Source organism: Balaenoptera acutorostrata, chromosome 5, assembly GCF_949987535.1.
Source record: "Balaenoptera acutorostrata chromosome 5, mBalAcu1.1, whole genome shotgun sequence".
Lineage (NCBI taxonomy): Eukaryota > Metazoa > Chordata > Mammalia > Artiodactyla > Balaenopteridae > Balaenoptera > Balaenoptera acutorostrata.
The window spans coordinates 45,560,504-45,586,972 of record NC_080068.1 but is presented as its reverse complement, the minus strand read 5'-3'; positions in this window follow the sequence as shown (position 1 = coordinate 45,586,972).

The following is a 26,469-nucleotide window of genomic DNA, read 5'->3' as shown; positions in this document are numbered from 1 at the left end:
CACAAGGCTGGCGTGGGACCAAACTGTGAACTTAGTATTTTTAAGTGACAGACACAGTAGAAACTCTTTAGGCCACAGACAAAGGAACTGGATTCACACTTAACCTAGGAGCTTAACAATTGTGATCCATTAGGCTATCATCCTCTGTAGCTGCCCTGATTCCAGAAACATCAGACCTACAAGGTATTGAATGCATATAATCAATAGCTGTTATGAGAAGATCCTTCTGTACTTGAAGACAAATAGTGCTTAAAAACAAACACATTTATACAATGGAATATTACTCAGCCGTAAAAAGGAACGAGATTGGGTCGTTTGTAGAGATGTGGATGGACTTAGAGTCTGTTGTACAGAGTGGAGTAAGCCAGGAAGAGAAAAACAAATATCGTATATTAATGCATATATGTGGCATCTAGAAAAATGGTACAGATGAACTTATTTGCAGGGCAGCAATACAGATGTAGACATAGAGAACGGGCAAGTGGACACAGAGGGGGAAAGGGAGGGTGGGACAAACTGGGAGATTAGGATTGACATATATACACTACCATGCGTAAAATAGATAGCTAGCAGGAACCTGCTATAAAGCACAAGAAGCTCAGCTCAGTGCTCTCTGATGACCTACATGGGTGGGATGTGGCGGGTGGGAGGGAGGTCAAAGAGGGAGGGAATATAGGTATACGTATAGCTGATTCACTTCATCGTACAGCAGAAACTAACACAACACTGTAAAGCAATTATACTCCAATAAAAAAATAAATAAAAATTTTAAAAATTAAAAAATAAAAAAAAGTTAACGCAAAAAAATTCATGATGAGCAAACAATCAAAGTTTTAAATAAAAGATAAGACTGGCCTGTAAACAAACAAACAAAAAACACATTAGGCAACCATAAGTACTACATAACCAAACAATTTTATTGTTTTGGCTTGTGGGATTTCTTTCCCCTCCTCCTCCTCTTCGTCTTCGTCTTCTTTTAAATTGAGATGCCGTACGTCTGACTGTAGTGCATTCCCTAGTAATGCATTATATCCTTTAGGCATGAATACGACGATTTTTAAAATATTTATGGTGACTTCAGTTGTCCTGGGGCTTTATCTTTATTTGTCCTCTCTTCCTTGGGGGTCTGAATGATTTTTTTCCAACTTATGAGTGGTTCTCTATGCACTTGCCCTCTGCCTGTCACTACACTCATATAGGAGCTATTTGGAGAACAGAACAAACCAAAACTCACAGTCTCTTTCCAGAACCTTCCCCTCTCAATGTTCCTGAGGGGCACAAAGGAGACCCCTTCCCATCAGTGAACAAAAGTTGCACGCATGCAGAACAGATTTCCTGTAAGACCTCAGCAGGAATATTCAAGGAAATTGATATGGTGAGATATAATCATTTCCAACAATGTAAGAAATTGTATGTAAGAAATTTCCAACGGGCTGATGGAACATCAGTCCGGGCAACACACAGGTGGCCAGAGAGTAGCCTGTGGGATGGACGGCTTGTTTAAGAATGAAAAATAAAGACCAAAAGGAAATTTTGCAGTGGAAAAAAAAAGAAAGTAAGAAGAAAACAAACACAGAGTTTTTGGGGCAAAGGAAACTCTCAGTTCTATCAGTGGTAGTAATCCCAACGAATTGCAAACATGGCCTGCTTTAAAAAACAAAAGCAAACAAATAAGACATATTCCACCTTCATCTTTATAAGATAATCACCACAAAAGTTTCACAGTGGGGTCCTCTAAATGCTTTTTTCCTGGTGCATTTTAAATGATTATTTTGTAAGAATTCAAGTTGGACACCACTTGAGAAACACATAGCATTTGCTTAAGGTAAGGCCCACCCTCTTGCAGTCCAAGATGAGAAACCCACCCAATCTGGAACAAAGGAACCCCCATAACTTCTAAAGTTGTAGCCACAAATCAGGCCATCAGTCAGCACATATGCATGGAGTGCCTGCTGGGCAACAGACACTACCCCTTCTCAGCATTCACAATACAGCAAGAAATAAGAGAGGCAGTGTTCCTAACCTTCACTGACTGCATTACCAACAGAACATTTCATTTCTCAGTTTTGAGTTGCTTCACTGCATTTAGTTTTTCTTCCAAGAACAGTGATGGCTACTTTTCAAGACGAAACTGGTCTACCAATAAAGTATTTCTGCTTTGTTTTAGTTTTGCCCAGAACAAAAGGATAGTATGTCCCAAAGGTAAATCCAACCTGCCATTTCTAATAAGGCAGGAAATACTTGAAATAATTTTAAATGACATTTTTCTTGGTTTCTCCTCAATCAGAGTTTCGGGGGGAAAAAATCAGGTCCAAGTCTCCTGCAGGATACTCTATTATCTTCCCTCTGAAGAAAGAAGAGACAGGATAAAGGAAATGAAAATGAGACAGGTTAGGTGACAAAGGGACCCTTGTTAGAAATACTTTTGGAAATTATGGATTTAGTGTGAACAAAACTATTAAACAAACACTAGATGACACTTGTCTCTTGTCTTTGAAAAGTCCTCCTCCGGGGAGCTGGCCGAGGGGGATAAGAAAACCTGAAGCACCATCAGGGCTCTGCCTTTCCTGGAACCGATTCAGAGAGCTCACCTGGCCACACTTTGTGAAGTCAGCGCCAAGTGGCCTTGCCCAGTTCCTGCTCTGAGGAATAAAGTCACGGAGAGATGCCCTGAAGACACTGTATGTCCGCCCATGCAGCTGGGTCCCACTTGAAGGCACAAGATCATAATTGTAACAGAAGTTCCAGAACCACCTGTTCTGTATTATTGTGCCACATCCATAACGTCTTACCTGTTCCACTGACTAAAAGAAGAAATTTAGAGATAAACATGAACTAAACTGTCATTGCCATTCAAAGCTTCACCTTTTTCCAGATGCATATTAGGTTATTCTCCTTCCTGTGAAAGAACTGTTGTCCCCCAAATCGTGCCCTCAGCAGAGTTCTAGAAATTTCTCTGGGGGAATGCAGGGCAGAGTCAGTCACCCATGAAACCTGCTCTGTGGCAACAGCAGACTCTATCGTACACTCGGTTGGCCACGGGGTCGGGGATAGCTGTTTCCACTTTGGTTGCTGGGTAGATTAAGCCTGGAAGAATGTGATGCGAGCCGGGGGCCCTCTGCCCTCTGCACAGGCCAGATCCCATTTCTGTGGTGTGGAGACATTTAGCAAGGCTTAGGGCTGGAACAAGGGCTTCTTAATCCCCGTGCACTGGCTACAGGTGTTCCAAACCCAGCAGCCTTCTGGGGCTGCAGAACCTGGTGGGTCCGATCCCAAGAATGCCGTACCTAAAAATCAGATGAAGCTGCTTTGGGTGTGACAGGAACAACGGTCATGGGGCTGCACATCTAGCGCGGAATGCCTCTTAGTTGAGAGTTACAGGCAGAATGTGTCTGTCACACAGTTATAAGTTGGCTTGTTTTTATTGGGCCAGATCCTTATTCTCTGAATGCAGTAATAACTCTCTCCTAGAGCTTCAGAGGATAAGAATCTGGAATCCGGCCTGGGGTTTAACCCTTGCTGAGCATGAGTGTTTGGTCCCTTACGGAATGTTGCAGTGGGACTTTCGAAATCCTTCATTCCCACGTTTGAGGAGTGGTGTTCGCTTCACCTTAGGTAGCACGGGCAGGGCGAGCTCAGATCAGCCCCGGTTCCTAGAGGAGCTGGCTACATCACTGTGCTGCAAAGAGGCTTAAATTTTGAACCGTGGGTAGAAAGGGCAGGGTGGAGTCGGGGGAACGCACCAGTGCCTGATCCCCACAGCTGTTGGAACATTTACCACTCCCGGAACATCTTTGACACCAGCATTTGCTGTCATCTATGGCACGGATTTAGCCAGTAATGTCAGAGTATCATCATCGACATCTGTGCGGCTTTTAATTCAGAATGCTAAGGTTCAAGCCGTAACTATGGTAACAACACTACCAATAACAAAGACCCAAACATAACCCTAAGTAATTGTTGCATTTACTATTCTCCCACAGCTGTATGCTTTTTCTGTTATGCAGAACTTAAAACTATTCCTTGAATTGTAGCTATTGTTTATGTACTATCACCCATTCTACACTGAAAGCCCCTTGGGGACAGAGGCCATATTTCAATCATTTTTGTAGCAAATATGGGACAATGAGAAGGACACGCATAGCCTTTGATATTAAATCTACTTGTGTTTGAATGCCAGAGCTTCCAAGGTTGGTGGCCCTTTTATGATTTAATTAGCTTCTCCAAGCCTCAGTTTACTTATGTGTAAAATGGGAATAACACCCTCATCATAGAGTTCTTGGTTTCTTTCTTTGCTTTGCGTGCCCTCCCCTACCCCAGTATCTACTATAGTGTTTTACATGCATGTGGTAGATATATGAAATATTTGAACTACATTCCTTAAAAGAAGCAGTTAATATTTTCCAAAAAGAAAGACACGCTTTGTTTAACAATCCTACATATGAGTGCGTGAAAGAGAGAACTCGAGAAGCCCAATGAACAGTCCGAGGCCATAGGACACATTGGTGGCAGGTCTCAGGTTGAAATCAAAACTCTTGAACCTTAAATAAGCTCTTCAAGGTCAGGTAAAGCGTTCCCTGAAGGTACGATTTCACAGTGGGCAATGGTCCATCAGGAGACAGAAGAGAGCAGACAGATGGCAGGTCTTCTGGAAATCTTTATCAGGTCTCATGCGATTCATGGACACACCACACACCAACATCAGGGCCTCCGTCAAAGGCATTAGGAGAGCAGAGACAGGCTCCACAATGCCTGGAAGGTACATTTTTTTAAAAATTATATTTATTTATTTATTTATTTTTGGCTGTGTTGGGTCTTCGTTTCTGTGCGAGGGCTTCCTGTAGCTGTGGCAAGTGGGGGCCACTCTTAATCGCGGTGCGCGGGCCTCTCACTATCACGGCCTCTCGTTGCGGAGCACAGGCTCCAGACGCGCAGGCTCAGTAGTTGTGGCTCACGGCCCAGTTGCTCCGCGGCATGTGGGATCTTCCCAGACCAGGGCTCGAACCCGTGTCCCCTGCATTGGCAGGCAGACTCTCAACCACTGCGCCACCAGGGAAGCCCTGGAAGGTACATTTTGTTCCCTAGAAGAATGATGTCCACTGTGGCCCACAAGCGAAGAGAAGGGAGTTCAGACAGATGAGAAGAAACCACAGTACAGGTAACTCTCTGTCCCTACCTACTCCTCCATACACTGGCCTTCCATGTCACGCCGCACTGGAAACTATAGAGCAGGAAAACAAGGAGTGCTTCAGACTAATACCACCAACGATATTTTGCAGACATAGTGAAGCGGCTGCTGCCAAAGGATTCCCCTGCGGGGTCCTCTGCTGGTGCAGGGTATGCAGGGGGAGCTCCACCTGGGGGCAGTGCCCCGCTGCCACCTTGTTGTGTTCTCACACAGTTTAGCCCATCCTTCATCATTCCATCAGTAGTCAGTACAGACTAGTACCGGCAGTGCTAGTGTCCTGGCCTCCTGCGCTAACTTAGCTACCCTCGGGGATCTCTAGTCTTCAAGTTTAAAGTCATGGGACCAGCTGATTTCGTTAAACGTATGAGGTGTAACCACGATGGAAAATGTAATGAAGAAATTGGTATGGGTAATTAAACTTAGAGGTAAGAGCCACTATCTACTAAAGATCAGCCAGAGATTCTGATTAAACGTCTCTGAAGTGGGATGCCCACTGCCAATGGGAAAATAGGTTTCCATTCACCAAACCCATTGCAATGACATACAATTTAGGACAAGTCTATTGAACAAAGAGTGGGGCACTGAAGGCCGCACTGTGTGTAAATTTGGCAGGGGCAAGATGACAGCCACTAGCAGGGTCTTGTGGGTTTCTTCACAAATAACATGTGCCACTCCCTCCCCGAGGGACTGACCTTCCCCTCTTCCCATCCCTGAACTGAGCAGGAACTTTGACCCTAGAGAACTTGATAAATGCACTTTTGCCATTAGGAGGGGAACCCTTAGTACTACTCCATCCCCCAGGGCATCTTTCCCCCTCATCTCCTGCTTCCCAGATTTGCAAAAGAGAAAGGGTGACAAGTTGGAACTTGAGCATAACTTAACACTAAAGAAAATCTCCATAAAATGAGTCCACGCGGTGGCACAGCCAATCACATTAGCCTTGAGAAGCTTAACTCAGAGAGTGGAATGCTAAAAATCAATCACACACCCAGCATCCCAGAAAAAGCCTTCAGCAGCCAAGAAACCACAAATGTCTGAGTGTGTGACAGGGTCCAGAAGATGGGAGGCACAGACGGAATCAATGTACCTAAAGTTGTTTCCTCAGTACCTCCGATTTGATCATTTTGCTTTTTTTTTGGTTTGTTTTGAGAGGCAAGACAGTTGGGATAAAACTGGCATCTAAAATGCTCATGTGTGTCAGGTTGTTCCTTTTCTTTTTAAAGGAAACACTAGAAAGGAGATGATATTAATTGACCAGGGGAAGCCCTGGGCCATTTCACCCTACTTAGTGCCTTGCTCAGACGTTCTAGTGGAGAGACGGCATTGTCTCCATTTGTCTCTCCTTGTCTGTGGTTCTTTATTAGGATAGAAGGGGAAAGAGAGCAGAGATGAGCATGAGAGAGAAAGGCAAAGACACCCAGGAGTTTACTGTGGGGAGGGAGAGCCCGTAGCTGGGTGAGTATGGAAGCCAGAGGGAGGGAGAAGAAGAAAGCAAGAGAAGGGAGAAGACAAGAGTTGAATACTCAGATGCCGAAGGCCCCCAGCAGATGACGTGGGGGAGTGATGCGCTGGCCAGGAGGAGAGTCCAGAGTGGGTGGTGGGGACCGCGGTCAAAGGAAGAACACCGGCCTGTCTACTCAGCCCCAGCCCGCGCTGATCAGGAGAGAACGTGGGCTTGGTGTTGCCGGATCTTCTGATTTTTTTCCAAAGCAGTCTGGCATCCAAACTTTTATGTGAATTATTCTACTTCCTAAATATTGGTAAAATACTGTTTATCGTAAAAAATACCTGCAGGGCAGATTTGACCCAAGGCCCACCAGCGTGTAGGCAAATAATGAGTGAGGAAAGGGTCAGACACCCGCCAGATAAGAATGAGTTGATTTTCACAAAACAGAGGGTGGCTGAAGAAGCAGAATAAAGAGAGAGTTGACAAAGAAGCCAAGCGGGATGCCGGATCATCAGTGCGTGGGGTTGGCAGCTGAGGTGTGCATCTTGGAGTCTGGAATACAGGCATATCTCTTTTTATTGCACTTTGCTGTATTGCCCTTTGCAGATAATGCTTTTTTTTTTTTTTTTTTTTTTACAAATTGAAGGTCTGTGGCAACCTTGCGTGGAATGAGTCAATTGGGCCCATTTTTCCAACAACATTTGCTTGCTTCATGTCTCTGTGTCACATGTTGGTAACTCTTGCAGTATTTCAAACTTTTTCTCTATTATTATATTTGTTATGGTGATTGTGATCGGTGATCTTTGATGTTACTATTGCAAAAAGATTACCCTTTGCTGAAAGGCTCAGATGATGGTTAGCATTTTTTTAGCAATAAAGTATTTATTTATTTATTTATTTTTGGCTGTGTTGGGTCTTCGTTTCTGTGCACGGGCTTTCTCTAGCTGTGGCAAGCGGGGGCCACTCTTCATCGCGGTGCGCAGGCCTCTCACTATCGTGGCCTCTCTTGTTGTGGAGCACAGGCTCCAGACACGCAAGCTCAGTAATTGTGACTCACGGGACCAGCTGCTCCGCGGCATGTGGGATCTTCCCAGACCAAGGCTCGAACCCGTGTCCCCTGCATTGGCAGCTGATTCTCAACCACTGCACCACCAGGGAAGCCCTAAAGTATTTTTTAATTAACGTATGTGCATTGTTTTTTTTTTAGACATAACGCTATTGTACACTTAATAAACTACAGTATAGTATAGAGATAACTTTTATAGGCACTAGGAAACCAAAAAAAATCGTGTGACTCACTTTATTGCAATAGTCACTTTATTGCAGTGGTCTGGAACCAAACCCGTAATATCTCCGAAGTTTGCCTGTTCTCACTTGAATGCCAGGTTTTGTTGGGCAAGTTACTTGACCTCTGTGGCCTTCCACTCCCCCATCTGTGAACGGGGGAATGGTAGTGACCTTGCGTGGTTGTTGAGATGATGAGATGAGCCACTCTTTATGGACGTGCCTGGCATAGAGATGATGTTCCGTAGATGTTGGTTGACTTTCATCTTTTCCTTTTAGCAGATGGAATAGTTGGGTCCCAAGAAGGTAACTCACTGGTCTGAAGGACCAGATTGGTATTCTCTGGAAAGCCATTTAACAGGCCATTGAGGAATTATGAGTCCTCCTGAGAATTCTAGGAAATATATGGAATTTCTCTTCAGAAAAAAATACATAGCAAAACACATACAAATACACATCACTTACAATTTCAGGAGGTCACAGATCCTCTGAAACCTATCCATGAACTCCAGGTCAGGATCACTTACTTATAATAATTCTATCCCAAAGCATCAGAAAAGAGGAAGTGTCATGATCATTGGTCCCTGGTGTTGGTGAGGACAGGGTCAGACCCAGACGCAGAGCTTGGGATGGGCGCCTGGAAGGCGGGAGCGCATGAACACGTTTCACGTGCCTGCTGCTGTGGGCTGACTCACCCCCGCCCCTGCATCAAGGAAAAGGAATTGTCCATACCGCCTACCTGACGACCCGCCTCTGATCGAAATGTTTCCAAGGAGCCGAAGGGCTGCAGAGAGATGGAATTGAGTGGGAGGCAAAGTACCTTTGTCACTATTGGAAGGAGATGAGCTAAAGGAATGCTCCCCCGCGGGATTCCTGAGCGACAGGCTGACGGTGAGCTCTGCTGGGCCCACCGGCGGGCACGTCGAGACATTCGGAAACACCTTTCAGAAACAAAGTAGGAACCCAAGGCGATAATGGAAACCAGGTGCCCTCTCCCTGAAGGTAATGCCCTGCACGTGTAGTAACAAAACACTACCAGGTAACAGGTAGCAACCCAGCCACAATACCCACCCATCTTACCTGTGTCTAAACTTTGCAGAGTAATTTTCGGAGACGTTTTGGAAATCCCACCTAAACCCATTCCTCACCCCTCAGCAATTACTACACTTGTCACAGAAATGACTTTATTATGTAATTGCTCCTTCTTCCACATTTACCTAAAACTCAAGGTTGAGGCCTTCTAAGTGTTTCCTAAGAAATATATTTGTAAATAGGGCTGGTCCCTCTGGAGCTGAAGCATCTATGATTCTATTGTTCTTATATTGTAAATTAAAGATAAGCAAAGCTAAGAATCCTGCAGGGAGAAGGATCTGTGGAATGGGAAGGGGCCAAGGAGACCCCAAGCTGAGGCCAAGCCTTCCTCTCAGAGAAAGCCGCAGGCCTCCCCCTGCTGGCCACCGGGAAGGGCAAGATTTCCCCAGAAAATCCAGAGCCCTCAGGATCTGCCACATAAGGTTTGGGAATCTGTGTTTTCCTCAACTACCATACTATTAAAGAAGGCAGGTGGCACTTGGGACCTGCAGGAAATAAGCAAAATGTCTTGGGAAATTTAAGTCATGTAGGAATTTCGCAGGTTTCCGGTTCACAGGTTCCCATCTTTCGAGGTGTTTATTCTGGAAAATGGAAATCAGTGGGCCTGTTTCTTATTCATTGTTTAAAATAATGATTTCCTAAAAAGCATTTTTCCAGTTTTATTATCTGTCTCTCCCTTTACCACTGTAAAGAAACAGGAAGAAAAATAATATATAAGCCAGGGTTCCATGTTCTTAAGTAGATAGGATTTAGGCAACGTCCTTGAACTGTTTTCTGGGAGACCTGTGGCTTGTGAGTCCTGTGGGCTCCCCTGCGCTCAGGATCTGCCGTGTGTGCAGGACCAGGACCAGAGTAAATGATGACTGGCCCAAGGTGACCTGTGGGAGGAAGTGGCCGTGGGGGTTTTAAACAGGGACCCAGTGGACTGAATCATCACTTTGACTGGAATTCTACCGAGTGGAACTCAAAAAGCTAGAAATTGGCAAAGAGAGGGGTGGGGAAGATTCAAGGTCTAGAAGATTATGTTCAGTTGTAAAAATAAAGATTTATTTTTGCACCCCTGCACTTCATGGACTGCCATAACTATAAAAGAGCAGAGCGGTTATGCATACTTTAGGAGAATTAATGTAAACAGGGCGCTTTTTTTCTTTTTGGGGGATAGAAAAAGACAAGAAGCTCTTGTAAGAAAGAAGACAAAAAATAAGGAAAATAATACTTATTGTGTTATATATGTGTCATTGTGTGTGCTTTACAGACAAGGAAAGTGAGGCTAAAAAATTCAGTTACCTATAGCCACACAGAAGTGACCAAACTACAATTCAAAAAATAGTGTATGTCCTTTCCCTGCAAAAAGGAAGACAGAAATGTCAAAGGTTCTTTCTGCCAGCCTCACAATTTTCCCTCTCACAAAGCTAAACCATTTCTTTCTTGCCCTCAGTGCTTCTTTTCACATTGCCCACAAGGTGGCAGCATTTCTCCAACCATACAGTCGTCAGCAACTAAAGCTAGAGGAATCAGCTGATCTAGCTAGAAGTAGAAATCAGAGGACAACTAACACAAAACATATAAAAAGAGGAAAAGCTCCAAAATTGTGATGGTGTGCTAAAGGAATAAAGACTTTCAAACTCTACTTTCAAATTTCATAACTTCCAGCCTCTCTGTGGCTTAAAAAAATTCACAGCCGATTATTTTAGAGCTACCTTGTTCCACCACTTGATGGCGATAAAGACCCGTTCAACATCTAAAGCCCATTTTCTTTTTTGACACTTGGTAATTCTGCACACTACTGTATGTAAAATAGATAAACAACAAGGGCCTACCGTATAGCATAGATATATTCAATATCTTGTAATAACCTATAATGAAAAAGAATCTGGAAAAGAATATATATATGTATCTGAATCCCTTCACTGTACACCTGAAACTAACAACATTGTAAATTAACCATACTTCAATAATGAATTTTTTAAAACTCCTATTGTTCCTGAAGTTATCAGTGGAGTTAAAAAAAAGAAAGTTGGTAGTTCAGTTCCAAAAGTTCAACAGTCTGTGCCTTTATCCATAGCTCCCAGTCTCATTCTGTTCAAGATGCTGTGAGTAGGTTGCCTGACCTTTCACAAGGCCCTCCCCTTCTGTCTGAGCTGCCTCTGGGAGCTAGCACAGGATTCTCAGACTCACACTTTCTCTGTGCTTGGTCTAATACATTATTAATTTTCCCACCTCTAATCCGCATCCCTCCACAATTAACTAAGCTTTCTTGGCTTCTTCCTTCAAACTGTTTCTGAATTTCCAACTCCTTCCTGTCTGGCCCTATGCCATCCACACACCTAACTCCCATGACCCTCCATCACCATCATTCCACACAGCCTTAGACACTGACACTGTGTAATGCAGTTCCTAACTCAGTGTACCTAGTGGTGCACGCAGCCCTCAGACAGCTCCTTGAAGCTGAGACCACGTCTCGGGCATTCCTCGTGAGACCAGCTTTAAGCTTTCAGCAGAAAGCCTAGCGTGATGTCTGCACTCCATGTGGGTTTATTGAATGAACTGGTCATTGTGCAACTGCGATTTCCTTTGCTTCAGTGATGTTCATGATAAATTTCCCCAGAGGAGGCGCACTGTCCGTACGTCTGCTTTGACATGGGTCTTGCACTGGTCCTGGTGATCCATGAAGATGATGATTGTAGGTGTGACTCAATGTCACACGGGACAAGGGGAGAATTTGTTCATGACGGGGAGTACCGAGCAGTGTGCTGATCTGGAGTCCGTGACACAAACCTTGGTGGGCTTTTACAGTGGTGGTGACCCCCCCATGCTGAACCTTCATCCTTCTAGGATGGCATGCTTCCAGGATCAACAGGCAACTTGAATGCAGTGTCAAGCCTTCTGTGGATTTTTTATTTTCCTGAGATGAGTTAAATTATACATCAAGATGCTATTGCTTTGGCCTTTTTAGCAATAATTTCTTGGCCGAACATTGAATAGAGAGGATTCAGGAAGCCACTCAGAAAATGAAGGAAAGGTTAGCAACTGGGACCTCTGAGGTGGGATGGGGAAAGCTGAAGAGGTGTCTAATTCATAGCTCCTTAAGTATTTCAAGTTTGTTAAAGAAAGGAATTAATTAATTAATTAATAGGAGTTGTCCTTAGAGAAAGGAAGTAGTCTTCATGAAATCATGTCAATCTCTACTCTTTTTTTTTTTCTTCTGTGACTGTAATTAAGGATGCTCTATTTTTCTTTTTCTTTTCTTTTTTTTTTTTTTTGTCTACCGTGTTACCGCGCAGACTGTAACTTTGTGCCGAATGAGGCAATGACTTCTTGGCATTCACATCATACACGTGGGTGTTTGTAGACAGTTATCATATCATTAGTCACTGCCTAGTTAGTCCTGCTTTCATGTTTCCACATAAATGAATCCCTCCTACTCCCTCAGTCATGTCTGTCCTTACCCTCTGATCTTCTTCCAGTATTTCCATCTCTTTTGGGCCCCAGAGCACCTCACTGACAATTTATTGTCTCAGGTAAAACTCCACCAGAGTTACCCAGAAGGAAGCTATGGTGTGCAGACTCGGGTTAACCCTTTTCATACCCTTTTCCAAAGTTGGAACCAGGAACAAAGAAACTTCATTATGGGCCACCTTATTTGTACAAAATGTCCAAACTGGTTTTAAAGTGCTTGACTATTGGGGCTTCCCCTGTGGCACAGTGGTTGAGAGTCCGCCTGCCAATGCAGGGGACACCGGTTCGAGCCCTGGTCTGGGAGGATCCCACATGCCACCGAGCGACTGGGCCCGTGCGCCACAATTACTGAGCCTGCGCGTCTGGAGCCTGTGCTCCGCAACAAGAGAGGCCGCGACAGTGAAAGGCCCGCGCACCGCGATGAAGAGTGGCCCCCGCTTGCCGCAACTAGAGAAAGCCCTCGCACAGAAATGAAGACCCAACACAGCCATAAATAAATAAATAAATTTTTTTAAAAAGATAAATGTTATAAGTTTAAAAAAAAAAGTGCTTGACTATTTGCCAGCTGTATTCATAACAGAAATTTTGCAAGTGTGCCTCTATAATATATTATAATAGATTTAATGTCTTTGTCCCCATAATGCTCAAACTTTATAACAGGGACAATCACCTTTTGTAAAAGGAGATAGAGTGAGATTCAAGGAGAGCAGAGAAGATGGGATGGCGATCACAGGTAGAGGTCTTAAGCTTGGGTGGGAAGAGACTGTCCTTGGAGAGCCCTGGCAAATAGTCACACTGGGTGCAAACACAAACGAGTTAAAGAGGAACGTGAGGAGTAGATGGAGGAAGATGGAAGTTGGGTTGATGGTCCCCTGTTGACCTCAATTTTCTTGGTGAATCAGGAGGCAAGATGGTCAGCTGAGAGAGGACAGGAGTGACGATGGAAGGGGTTTTGAAAGCGAAGGCTGCGGGGGCAGGGAAGGGACGGAGTGGGAGTTTGTGATTAGCAGATGCAAGCTATTATATAGAGAACATATAAACAACAAGGTCCTACTGTATAGCACGGGGAACTATATTCAATGTCCTGTGATAAAGCGTAATGGAAAAGACCATTAAAAATCATTTCTTTAAAAAAGTGAAGGCTGGACCGACCACGGGAAGAGGGAATCATTGAGAGCCCAGATAAATCCGGAAAGCCTGACCGGGAAGTGGCTTCAATCTGCACTCCCACAGTTCTCTTTTCCAGCCAATTACATCATCCATGATTGTTCATTCTGTTAAACATTCCTGACCCTGCCCTCTCTTCTCCATCCTAACTGCTGCTCTCTTGGTACAAGATTTCATCACTTTTCACCTGCACCTGATTGTTTCCCATCTCCCATCTCACGCTGCCAGTCTTCTTTCTTGCAGCTGCCACAGTGACATCTCTCACCACCCAATCTGATCATGACTCCCTAGCTTAAAAGACATCCACAGCTCCCTTGGCCATGGGATGGAAACCATGTTCCTTTCCTCTGCACGTGAGATTTTGGTAAATTGAAAAGTGGCAATGAAATTTTCCCTTCCCTGTGTGTATGCACCTTTGCAAACTGACTTTGCAGTTCTTCCCATCAAGAGATGGAGTCTATTTCTCCACTGCTTTAACTTGGGCTTGGGCCTGTGATTTGCTTTGGCTGATGGGACAAGAGCAAAGTTGACACATGACACATGAAAAAGCCCTCTCTTGCTTTCCTTTGAGACCTTTAGACACCCACATGAGCAAGTCAGTGGATGACAGACCACATGGAGGGAGGGTCCAGTCATCCTAGACATTCCAGCCAAGGCCATCATCCACCCGTCAAACCCAGCTGACCACAGACACATGGACAAGCCCAGCCTAGACCAGCAGAAGAACTGCCCAGCTCAGCTCACCCCAGATTACCAACCCACGGGATTGTGAGCCAAACCACTCAGTTTTCGGGTGGCTGAAGATTGGAACTAGGGTCAGGGAAGTGAGCACCCAGGGTGCAAAATGTAAGCAGGGCTTCACTCATATTTCCGCGACCCTGAACATGAGCTTCCTTACATTTTGTACCGAAGGCGCCTTACTCACCTCCCTCACCTCACCCTAGTCCTGGTCCTGCGTAGTTGGTTACACAGCCGTGGATAGTGATACAAGGATCTTCTCCATCTGGCTCCTGGAAGGTTTAGTCTGACCAATCACAGCGCCCGTACCACGGCCACCAGTCCTTTAATTTCCCTGCTGTGTCCTGTGACATGTGTCTGGGTAGCTGTGACCTATGACATATTGCCCTGTACTCCTGGTGACAGCTGCTGGGCACCAGGGTCAGGTACCTCCCCAAAGCTTTACAGCAAATTCAGAAGTGTGCTGATACAAAAAGTTCTGCTCGGACAAGGTTAGTGATGTTTATTTAGGCCAAGAGATTCTCAACCCTGGATTTCTGAACCAGGAAAGTTTGAGAAAATCTGTCAGAGAACTAAAGTACTAATCCATTAACTCCTGCCTGTGAGATCCTCAGGGTATCCTCGAATCTTGAATCGCCTTCCAGAATCAGCCTCCATCACGTGTCCATATACTGCAGTTCTCCTTAGACTTACTTGAGATCCCTGCCTCTCCTGAGCCTGCTGGCATGTTTCCCCCTTGGCACCACAGAAGTCTAACCACACTGTAGCTCTTTAGCCTGTTGTCCCTTATGTTCTATTCACCCTTTATGTTGAGGAACACTGAGTCCATTTTTCTAAGCACACATCATTTTTTACACCTTCGCTCAACTAGTTCTTTTGCTAGAAGGTCCTCCCTTCCATGGCTCTGAGAGAGGACTTTGTTGGTGTGCACCCAGATCCCTGGAACCATATGTGATCCTTTAACGGTACCTGGCACCCTTCCTCTGACGTCTGCCTGCCCTGCAGCAAGTGGCTCCCTCCCGGCACCCAGGACCCTGGAGATGCCCTGCCTATTCCTCAAATGCCTGGGAGTTTCATCCCCTCCCTCCGCTCATTCATCATTGTAGCCCGTTACCAGTGACAGACTGGTGTGGAAGTAGAGAAGCCCAGCTCTCTCACTCCAAGGAGGACAAACACTGAGGTGTCATTGACGCTCCAGAGCTCGGGGTGAATCTGAGACTTCACGTGAAATGGAACTCTTGCTTAGCTTCTTCCCATCCTTATATGATACAGTAAGTCCCCTGCATACGAACCTTCAGTTGTGAACTTTTAAAGATGCAAACGTGCGTTTGCATGCCCAATCACGTAAGTTCACATGTCTGGCGTACAGACATTGTCCCATGCGTCCATCCCCTACAAGTGGTTGTGCTTTTGTGTACTTTACTGTACAGCACTGTATAGAGTACAGTAGTACAGTATCTTTATTTCAAGGCCCGGATGTCTGGAAGCAAGCTTTAAAATCAGCCGTGATGTAGCTGGTACTGCTAAGAAGCACCAGGAATTGGAGGCCCAGAGAAAGGACGAAGAGAGACAGGAGGAAGAAAGAACTGAAGAACCGAAGAGATTCACAACGCAGGGAATGGCGAGGGGATTTTCTTTATTTGAGGAGGCACCGTTAGTTTTTGAGGCACAGGACCGGAATGTAGAATGGTACACGAAGGTTGCAGCAGCCGTTCAGAATGCAATCCAGTGCTACCGTGTCATCTGTGATGAGAATAAAAGAGCTACTACCCAGACATAACTGGGTCATTGTTTTAAGAGGGTAGATAGAATAGAATCCAGCAAGGAACCAGAACCTCTGCCATCAACGTCAGGCATGAGTGAAATTGCAGCTTGCCCTCCATCTCCTATTGCTGACGATCCTTCAGCTCTACCATCTCCCACCTCCTCTCCCTCCTCCAGTCGGTAACTCTTCTTGCCTATTCACTCGATGCCAGCCCCTGGATGCCAGCTGTTGTACTTACTATTGTACTTTTCAAGGTATTGTACTATAAGAGTAAAAGTATTTTCTTTATTTTTTGTGTCTGCTTTTTATGTATTATTTGTGTGAAAAGTATTTTAAACCTATTACAGTACAGTACTATATAGCTGATTGTGTTAGTTGGGTACCTAGGCTAACTTTGTTGGACTTAAAAACAAATTGGACTCATGAACGAGCTCTCAGAATGGAACTTGTTCGTATGTAGGAGACTTACTGTATCCCGAACTCCCTTACTGGCTTCTCCTGGGAACACTTCCCTCGCACGTATTCCCCTGCAAAACTCATACCTGTGCTTCTAAGTTATGCTTAATTATCACTTCTGTGAAGTGTCCCTGACCACCTAGGGAGAGAGAATCAATCACTCCTTCCCCTGTGCCACTGCTGACTTCTCCAGCAACTTCAAAGCTTGTATTTAAGCAAGTCAATGTTTACGAGTCAACGAACTGTCTCTCTTATTGGTCAGTGAGCACTTTGAAGGCAGGGGTATGGTTACATCACTATCCATGAGAATATCTCCTGTAACCATTAGGGACACAGGACATATTTGTTCATTAGAAAATTATTTCCATTGACTTGAAATCTTCTTCCTTGTAATCTTCACTTTTGGACCCTAATTCTTCTCTTTTACACAATAGACTAAAACCTTCTGACAGTGGTTATTTCTCACCAGGTCTTCCCTTCAGGCTCAATAACTCTGGGTCCTGCCAAAGTCTCACCCGGCTTTGATTCCTAAAACTTCACTATCCTTATCACTGTCTTCTTGGTGCTCCGGAGTTTATCAATATCCCTCTAAAAGCTTCAGAACTGAAAACAATAGGATGAAAAAATGTTAGGATGGAATAATACAGATACGGTTTAGCAACCCAGTTGGCCATAGACCCTTAGTCTTCCTCCAACTGGATGCAGGATTTTTCTTAGTGAGACTGAGATGGCTGCTGAAAGCACCTGTGTGATGTCACACTATTGGTCCAGTGAAGAGACAGGTCAATTTAAATCACTAGGGTCCTTTACCTGAACTTTTGTAAGACCCATTTTCTCCACTTGAATTTACAAGAGTGAGTTTTGAACCTAACAGTCTGTCAAGCTTCATCTGATTTGTTTTTATTCCTTATTGCAGCAAAACAAAAATTTTTGAGTATTGAGGCCACATTGGTTTTGTGACCTTTTCAGTCTTCATGCTGGTCAGTGATAGAAACGAGAGCGGACCAGGACAGAGTGAGAATGCTGTCATTTCACTCCAAACCTGTATCCAGGCTACAGTGACACCCATCCACACAGTCTGTGGGCACCGTTGTTCAGCGAGCTCTGAATTCTGTGCTGTGAAAGGTCTGAATTTGTTCACCAATAGAATAAAATGAATATTTATCTTAAAAATTGGCAAAAATCAAGTGTTCTTATGACTTCGAAATTTTCCTAATCTATGGAACGAAATTACAGAGCAATTAAGAACATGAATTTAGAGTCTGACACAGATAAATCTGAGTTGTGGCACTCAGTTTTTGTGACATTAAACAAGTTTCTAACATCTATATGCCACAGCTTCTCTACCCCTTCAGTAAGAATAAGAATGGTTTCTATTGCATAGGATAGTTTTAACTAAATGAATTTATCTCTATCAAGAGTTTAACAGAGAGCCTAACATAACAGCAGTAAGTTCAATACACTTTATTACAAACTAATGGGCACATTGGGGAGGGGCTTGCTGCTTTAGGGGAAGCAATTCTGGTCACAAATTCAGTGTGTGGAGGGGGGTTTCCCACACTTACCAAGCAATTCTCCAACACCAACTGGGGCTCCTACAATTCAGCTGAATTCTGAGTCAGATCCCACAGGCTAAGGGCACAGTCCTACAAGGCTGCCTGCCTTCCCCTCTTCAGATGCCAATCGCAAGTCTGGGCTGTCACCTGTATTTCTGACCTGTTGCCTCTATTTTGAAAATTCCCACAGCCTCCTCCTTGGGTTTGATTAATTTGCTAGAGTGGCTCACAGAACTCAGAGACATATTTACTTACTAGATTACCAGTTTGTTATAAAAGGATATGACTTGGGAACAGCCAGGTGGAAGAAATGCAAAGGGTAAGGTATGGGGAAAGGGCGGGGAGTTTCCATGCCCTCTTTGAGCACGCCACTCTTCCTGAATCTCCATGTGTTCACCAGCCTGGAAGTTCTCTGAAGCCCCTCTTTTGGGTTTTTATGGAGGATTTATTTCATAGGCATGATTGATCAAATCATTGGCCATTGGTGATTGAATCAACTTCTAGGCCCTCTCCCCTTCCCTGGGGTCAAGGGATGGGGGTGGGACTAAAAGATCCAACCCTTTAATCCCATGATTGGTTCATGGTTGATTCTCCTGGCAACCAGCACCCATCCTTAAGTTTGGTCCAAAAGTCACCTCATCAATACAAGGAAAGACACCTTTATCACTCTCTTCACTTAGGAAATCCTAAGAGTTTAGGAGCTGTGTGCCAGAAACAGGGATGAAGACCAAATATGTAGTTCTTACTCTAAAGCACAGTATCACAGGGGAGGATCAATCAGAAGGCCTCACTGAGAAGGAGACATCTGAGCCGAGCTGATGAAGAAGAGGGACTGAGCCATGGGGTTGTCTGGGGAAGAGTGCTCCAGGCCAAGGGAATGGTTAGGACAAGTCTTAGTGTGTATGAGGACTAGCAAGGTGAACGTGACTGGATCCTAATGAACAAGGGGGAAGATGGTGGGGGAGAGGCAGGGTTATGTCTTTCTTACAGGACCTCAGATTTCACTTTGAGTGAAATGTGAAACCACTATAGGAATGTGAATGATGGGATGGGTGGCATAAGGGGACCTGTGCTCTAAACCACCACCCTAGCTGGTATGTGGCATAGAGGCCATAGGAAGGCAAGGGTTTGGGACTCTTGCAATAATCCAGCACCACATGATAGCATCTTGACGGGGGAAATGTTGGAGGTGGAGAGAAGTATTCAGTCTCTAGATGTATTTGACCGTGCCGTCTACAGAACTATTGACATACAGTGAAAGAGAGAGGGGTCCAGGGTGAGGCCAAGTGATTCGTTCTGAGCAACCCAGAAGATTGAATGGTATTTATTGAGTGGAACGATGAGAAGAGGCACAGATTGGGGAAGTGTATCCATCAGGTTATGCTGTGGTAACAAACAGACCCCCAAGTTTCACTCGATTAACCCACAAAATTCTCTCTGTCACTCATAGTGCATGTCTGCTGCCATGGCAGGGAGCTCTTCTCTGATTATTAATTTGCGGACCCAGGGGGACTGAGGCTTCATCCTGACCCTCTTCCTCCATCACCACTGCAGTCGGAAGGGAACCTAGTGAATTGTATTCTGGCTTCTCAAGCTCCTGCTGGGAAGTGAAGTCACTTCCCCTCACATTTCATCAGACAAAGCCACCACAGAGCTCTGCCTAACTTCAAAGAAGATGATGGGAAATGCAACCCTACCACATGCCTAGGAATCCGAGAGGTGGAAATATTTGGTGACTAGTACAAATGACTACCACTGAAGAGAAAATCAGGAGGTTTTTTGTTTTTGGTTTTTGGACACAGCCATCCAAGTGGAGGTGTAGTACACAAGTTTGAGGTCCAGGGGACAGTAAGGGGTGGACCCTAGCTTGTGGAACCAAGAGTTATATAATTCTAGGGGAAGTTTTTCTAAGTTAAAGAATTCAAGGGGGCTGGATAAATTAGGAGCTGGGAATTAATATGTACACTACCAAATGTAAAATGGATGGCTAGTGGGAAGCAGCTGCATAGCACAGGGAGATCAGCTTGATGCTTTGTGACGACCTAAGGGGTGGGATAGGGAGGGTGGGAGGGAGACGTAAAAGGGAGGGGATATGGGGATATATGTATACATATAGCTGATTCACTTTGTTATACAGCAGAAACTAACACAACATTGTAAAGCAATTATACTCCAATAAAGATATAAAAAACATTGTGTCTCCCCCCACAAAAAAAAACCGGATACACAATACTATGTATAAAATAGATTAACAACAAGGACTTACCATATAGCACAGGGAACTATATTCAATAGCTTATAATAACCTATAATGGAAAGGAATCTGAAAAAGAATACGTACATGTGTATAACTGAATCACTTTGCTGTATACCTGAAACTAACACAACATTGTAAATCAACTATACTTCAATTAAAAAAAAAAAAGACAAAGAATTCAAGTCTCAATTCAAAATTAGGTACAGTATCTTAGAAGGGGTTGTACAAGTGAGAGGCCCTAAAGGTTAAGCTATGCAAGCTTCGAAGTGAATCCATCTCTGAGAAGAAGGCGTAGCACTGCAAATGGGGAGTCACCCGCTAACAGTCACCGGGTAACAGAGGATTTTAAAGCAATGGGACTGAATGAAGTCACCGTTGTAGTGATGATAAAGGAGTCTCTGATCCCTGGGGTAATCCAGTGTTTTGAGATTAAGAAGCAATCAGCAAGGGAAACTGAGAAGTAGCCAATGAGATAGATTTGATAACAAAAAATTATTTTCTCTTTACATGGACTTTGTGCTTGCTCCCTTATACGCTGCTATTTATTTTTCATTACATCTCTTTTCTTGAACTACTGCAAAATGGAGAGTCCTGGATCATTTGACTTTTCACACCTGCATTCAAAAACCTGGGGTGGCCTCAGACCAATTCAGTTCAAAGAGAAATTCAGCATTGAACCAGCAGTATAAGGAGAAAGAATAGACTACAGGTCAAGAGATGAAATCTTAACTTCTAGCCCTGTCACCAATTTGTTAAGTCACTAGCTCCGGGTCACATAAATCCTCTGGACCTTAGTATATGCATCTATAAAATGTGGGATATATTATTTTCTCCAGATTCCTTTATGACTCTGCCATTTCGCCCACATATTCCATGTCACCATGGGTTGGAACTCAGGACTGGATCACATCAATTTTCGTAATATGTATTTAATAGCATTCACTGATTTGTGTAAACATTTCAAGTTCCCTATTCATTTTACATTGATTAAGATTGATGCACTTGAAGGTAATAAATAAAGTATGGAACCTTAAAAGGATGTTTGGCAATAAAACGGAATGATTGTAGTTGCAGAGTTCAAGGTAAACTGTAGGAAGTATTACCTAATCCCTTTATAAACCTCCTCTTTATTAGAGGGATTTAATTAACGTCAGACTCCAACTAACACATAATTTAATCATAAAAGAGACAGCCGGTTTTCTAGGGCTGCTGTAGCAAAGTACCACAAACTGAGTGGCTTAAACAGAAATGTGTTATCTCTGGGTCCTAGAGGCCAGAAGTCTGAGACACAGGTGTCAGCAGGGCTATGATCCCTCGGAAGACACAAGGGAAGGCCTCTCTCCTACCTTCTGGTGGTTCCTTGGCTAGTGGCAGTGTAACCCCATCTTTACATGACGTTCTCCCTGTGTATGTCTGTCTTCACATTTCCCCCTTTTGAAGGATACCAGTTGTATTGTTTTAGGGCCCACGCTAATAACCTCACTTTAACTTGATTATCTCTGAGAAGACCCTCTCTCCAAATACGGTCACATTCTGAGGTACTGAGACTAGGAGTAGCACGTAGGTACCAATTCTAGGTGCCAGGATTCCAACACATCTTTTTAGGGGGGACACAATTTGGCCCATAACACAAACAACTGCTGCCCCCAGCCTCAGTTCCTCTTCATCCTCAAGGACACCCACACTGTGTGTCTACTTCTCCCAGGGCTTTTATCTCTGCCTTCTTAACATTTTATGAATCTATTTCCTCCTCTCTATCTTCCCTGTTTCGGCTCAGACCCTCCTAATTTATTGTCTGGTCTAAGACAAGACTTTCCTACCCAGTTCCTCTACGTTATTCTTATGATCACCGCTACCCCTGCCCCAACTCCCCATCCTCCCCACGCCCTCCCCCCAGCACCAGTTCATCCTCTACTGAGCAGCCAGTGTTTTCTTGCTAAAATGCACCTCTGACCTTGTCACCTCACTGCTAAAATCCCTCAGTGGCTTCACATAGACCTTTTGGATACAGTGCAATTTCTCAGCACAGATCTCCCATCTCTCCTCCAGATCCTGACAACCCCTCAAGCCTCAGCTTGAACCCTAACTCAGCCGTAACAAACACGAGGTGGTTCTTTGAATAGTGCATTTTGTTTGTGCCCTATAGGAAGGCTGCTCCCTGCATATCAAGAGTCTCTGTGTCAAGCGGGAAAAGGTACCCCATCGGGGAGGATGAATTACAATAAAGTCCCCCTTCCTCTTCTTGGAGGCTGCCTCCGTATAAGTTCATACGCAGCTTGGGGCTGGATTTCAGGGCCCAGCCTTCCTCCTTCTCCTCCAGTACAGAACAAAATAATATAACCATATATGGCTGCCCGGCCCTGTACACACATGCAGTAGGAATTCCCCAGGCAAACATTCATAAGATCTCAGGTTTGCAACAGCCAGGAAAAGCTCTCTGATCTCCCAAGCCGATTAGCTAAGAATAGAGGATTCTGTGGGAGCATCAAGGCAGGACCGACTTCCAACACCTGTTGCACTGCAAGGTGGTTTCCTCAGTGGAAGGTGAGCTCCTTCAACATAGGTGCTGGGTCTTAGTCACACCCCACTATGTCAGTACTCAGCATAGTGTGTAGCATATTTGGTACATCTCAAATGAGATTTTTCCATTTTTTTTCTTGACAAGTAGAGAATCTATGAATTCAGAAGTGCTGGAACAGCTGAAAACACCACAAGTCGCTGATGGTGTGAACCTGGGCAAAGTCCCACGCAGGCTGGCCTGCTCTGGAGGGAAGCTGCTTAGTGCCAGGGAGCAGTCCTAGATTGTGGGTCTGGTCCCAGGCCATTCACCAATCAGCTTGATGGCTAGAGGAATCAATCACTTGGTAAAACCTTTAAAGCTCTTCTATTTTGTGGTTTTATAAGGTTCTCTTGTCCCCATTTCTCCCCTCACTGCCTAAATTTAAAAATTTTTCTCTACTATACGTCCTAAAACTCCACCAGCTAGAAAGTGAACATGAAATGATTCTCAGTCACACAATCATATGAGTTAGATTGATAAATTTAAACCTTCAAATCGCTAGTTAAAATCAACAGTCCCTGAAGAAATGCACATCTTGATTTGGAGAGAGGAGAGAGGGGAAGCTCCAGGGCACAGACCACATTAAGGTGGAAGGATGGGAGCTGGGACTGTGCCAGCCTTACTGGGAATAGTGTTGTCTGTTATTGACAAGGCTGAGTTTCCTCCATTCATCCCCTATCATCTAGGGCACATGACTGCTGACCTCCTGGGGCCCAGGCCCATTCCAAGCAAGGATAATTGATAGGACTCTTTGTTAAGGCAAAGAAAAGAGACCCTATAGATACTACAGCACCTGGGAATTGTACTGAAAGAGGTGGCCAGTCTTAGCGGTAATAAAACTCTCTTCCTTCATGCCTTCCATGAAGGCAGGGTAAAACTCCCTTCAGGTTCTTTCCAGAGTGACAGAGGACAGGCTGAAAACTTAACGCGAGAAAAACCAAGCACTGTTTGCATCATACTCTGAACTCTCTGAATAGAGGAAGTTCTATTTGTAAGATTATCTTGGTAATAGGCCTGCACCCCCATCTCCTTATAAAATTTAAGGGCAGAGCTAAGGGATCCTATCGCAGCAGGGCTGGATTTATCTGTAAGCCAAGAGAATACTCTGAAGGAAAAAAAAGCATTTTACAAATCCCGAGCCTTTGTGGGGACACCTAAGAACCCTGTGGGTTATCCTTATTTCTCATCTAAGTCTAAACTGGCTGAGAAAGCAAGCCCCCCTGCTAACTCTTCTCTGCCCTGCCCAAAGGCCTTGATCATTTTTGAATACGTGGAGAAGGGTTGGTGATGCCTATTATTTTCCAGCATTTTATGAACTTTATTTTATGGAGTTGGTTCAGGAAAGTACTGTAATTAAAAATAATCCTCCGGGACTTCACTGGTGGCACAGTGGTTAAGAATCTGCCTGCCAATGCTGGGGACACGGGTTCGAGCCCTGGTCCAGGAAGATCCCACATTGCCGCGGAGCAACTAAACCCGTACACCACAACTACTGAGCCTGTGCGCCACAACTACTGAAGCCTGCAGCCCCAGAGCCCATGCTCCGCAACAAGAGAAGCCAATGAGAAGCCTGCACTCCACAATGAATAGTAGCCACCACTCGCCACAACTAGAGAAAGCCTGTGTGCAGCAACAAAGACCTGACACAGCCAAAAATTAATTAATTAATTTAAAAAAATCCTCCTAGTTATCTAGTTCTATCCATTCACCTAATACCTATTTTAACAGCTAATAGTTTGTAGTTTCCCAAGAGAACAGAACTTCTTATTTCATTGTTTTCTTATTAGATCTTAAATGTTTGAGTATTACAGAAGCTCCAACACTGCTAATGTCACACCTCTTCTTAAACTCTCCCGCTTGGCAAAGATTTGTTATTTACATATCCCTCTACAGTTTTCTCCCTCTTCTGAGTTGTTTGCCTTTTTCTTCTCTGATCTTTTCTCTTTTGCGGAGGTCTTCCTGGATTAGGATTCATGGAGCATTTGTAGCCCAAGGAAAGAAGGTATCCAGCCTCACAAGACTGGTGCATGCCCTTGCTGGCTTCCCTCCATGTAGGACTTCCTGTAAAAGGCATGTCAAATTCAAGAGTTTACCACTGTCTGGACAGTCTTCAGAGAAGGTCCCCAATCATTTTCAAGAAATGAAACTTGACAAAATGCAGAAGTGGCCTCTGATCATCACGTGTCTGAGTCTTGATATTTTAAGCCAAATAGTGATTCATTTGTGAATGACTAGGTGTGAACAGGCACTTTATTTATGATTTTATCTACATAAACCAGCATAATTGCAACAGCTGCCATGGCAAAGATGTATTCTACACAACAAAGTATTTTTGTAGTCTTTGGAAACTATGCTTTCTTCATCTAGCACCTTTGAAATCATACAACTGGTTTTGCACAGAGGGTATTTTCTGGTTTCTGGTCTGGTAGCAATTTCTCTTTACTATAAAGTACTCTATCCAGTTGTGTGGCACGGGATTGGAGGGGGTAGCTGAGCCTTTATCACTTCTTTGTCTCCAGTCAAATAGCAATTAGCCTCTTATCCCTTCCCTCTTCAAACACAAGAAACAAAACACAAAATTGCCAGGCAGGACGAAGGGAAGTTTGAAGCACAAATGCAGGATGCTGTATTTACTTGCTAATTCACCTTTCTGTCCAGCAAGCTGAGAAAGTGCTTTCCCAAACCGCAGACTCTCAGATCCGGACCGGCCAGCCCACATCAATTAGTCCAGACCCATTACTTCCTGATGAGGACATTGAGGTCTAAAAGGTGGGGAGACTTCCCCCAAAGCCCCAGAAATCTAGGGAGGGTGAGGTTTAGCCCACAGTCTTCCCATTGCTCATCTAATACCCTTACGGAGTGTATTTCAGACTTATCCCATGACCTTAAACAGTCAGTCCCAGTTTTTCTTTTAATGATGGATTTTTTTGTTAATGTTTCCAAAGAGGAACTTTATTAATTAATTAATTAATTTATTTTTTGGCTGTGTTAGGTCTTCGTTTCTGCGCGAGGGCTTTCTCTAGTTGCGGCAAGCGGGGGCCACTCCTCATCGCGGTGCGCGGGCCTCTCACTGTCGCGGCCTCTCTTGTTGCGGAGCACAGGCTCCAGACGCGCAGGCTCAGTAGTTGTGGCTCACGGGCTTAGTTGCTCCGCGGCATGTGGGATCTTCCCAGACCAGGGCTCGAACCCGTGTCCCCTGCATTGGCAGGCAGGTTCTCAACCACTGTGCCACCAGGGAAGCCCCCTTAATGATGGATTTTTATATTATTTTTAAAGATGGAGTTCTTGTCATGATCATTAGCTGTATACTAATAAACACAGAGGTGTGTTAATCTAATTAATAATCATAATAAAAACAAAGCCCTCAGTGCTTTGAATTTCCTTTGCTGATCTCTGAGGATAGTACCACCCATGAGAATGGATCAGAATCACTTGAATTTCCACGCTCATTTCCAAAGTCCAGGTATTGTAGGGGGACGTGTGAGATTTATTCAACTCCA